The following is a 1841-nucleotide window of genomic DNA, read 5'->3' on the forward strand; positions in this document are numbered from 1 at the left end:
CTGTTGGTTTTTCTGGCATTCAAATATTGTGTGTAAAGTTTGAAATAGTTATCTCCTCTGTTAATTATTTAATAAAGTATTTCTTTACTGATCTGTCATCCTGGACTTCATTCATCAATACTCTGGGGCCGGGAGAACCCATAGTCCTTCTTGCCTCGGGGCCCCCTGGGGGTCTAGAGGCACCCTGACTGCGGTGAAGCCAGCCATCCCTTGTTTCTATTTGGTGAAGTGAGACACTCTGACATTTTTATGGTCGCTGTATTGTGAATTTTACCATAATATCTAGGGGCAGAGTCAAACTCGCGGTTTTCAAAATAAAGGGCATTTTGAAATGATATGGTTTTCACGTTTGTAACCCCAGGTAGCTAATAAATAGAGGGAGTGTAGTAGTACACTGGGGCAGGGCCCAGATTCAGTTGGTAACACTTTATTTTAACTGAATATCATTTTTTCCAAGTTGATTCCAATAAAAGCAGGAGAATTATATTAATTCATCAGCGCCCATAAAGGAAGCATGGTTTGTTCCACGCTAATTAAATATACTCACAGGCACCTAAGCCGTGGTAACCTAGATTTACTCCCTCACACATCCAGTCCTCCTTCAGGAGAGGAAGTGGCCTTCACAGTAAGACAGTGCAGCAGTGAGTGACTCTGTCATACCAGTAAATAACGGTGTTGAGTCATTTGGGCTATAGAAAGAACAGAATGCTGATACTTTCAAACCTATAGGTACTGTGAGCTACCGGATATTGAAAAATAAATTCTAGTTATATTATAGATAAAACAAATAATCAAAATACATTTTTCATTCATTTCAATTCAGCCTTGAGGTGAAGCATTGCCTACCCTGCCTACTCTGACTGCATTTCACTGATCTAGATACACTTTATGGTATGTATGTATGGTTGCTGGTGCTCAAGTCATTTACTATCTTCTATCCTAAAAATGCAAAGCTGAAGTCCACAACTACATCCTCACATAATATCTTAAGGTGACTGGAGTAGAGCGAGACCCTGGACAGGCCACCAGTCCATGACACTAAACAACTCAGAGAGAGACAACCGATGACCAGTGACCCGTTCACACTCACAAGACATGTTGAGACACCGATTGAGCTCCCACATGTTGGTTGTTGTCTCACAGTCAGACGTTAGCGCTGACCAACTACCTCAACGTGCCGGCATCATCCGACTGAGCCCTTTCATTCATCGCCATTTATTTTGTCCTGTTCGCATCACTTTTACTCATGAAAGCCACATGCAGTCTCGTTTTATGGCCCGCAGACTGAACTGAACAATTGAAACTGGACCACAAAATGGTAAAAACCGGCATGACATCAGTGGTGGCTGAAGTGCCTCATTCCTTAAATTGGCTTGAAGGGAAGCTGCAACAAAAGGGCAACAGGTGGGAGTGGCTTTGAATTGAATCACAAACCTCACAAGGGATAAAACCATAGTTTTTGTTTTAACTAGATTTAAATCCTTGCTATTGGTATCCTCGCATCTCTGAAGTATCTCATGACGTGTTGCACTTCACCGACCTTTGTTATCGGTGAGGTGCAACATGACACTTGTTATATTCCCAAGCAGAAAAACCACCCGACATCGTCTAACGACACAAATACAGTTAAAGTCGCTTCTAATTAATTACTTTCCACTTAAAGTCTTGAAAGGCTCACTTGTGTGTGTGGGAGTGAGTTTACTGACAGTGTAGGACGCTAAAGTACGTCTTGGCTGCTTTTAATTAGTTTGTGGGCGTAGTGTGTGTGTGTGTGTGACCCGAATTAAAAGTGTCCAGTCTCACTACTTCTGTCACGTATAAAAGACCAACAGACTGACACT

Source organism: Blennius ocellaris, assembly GCF_963422515.1.
Source record: "Blennius ocellaris genome assembly, chromosome: 10".
NCBI lineage: Eukaryota > Metazoa > Chordata > Actinopteri > Blenniiformes > Blenniidae > Blennius > Blennius ocellaris.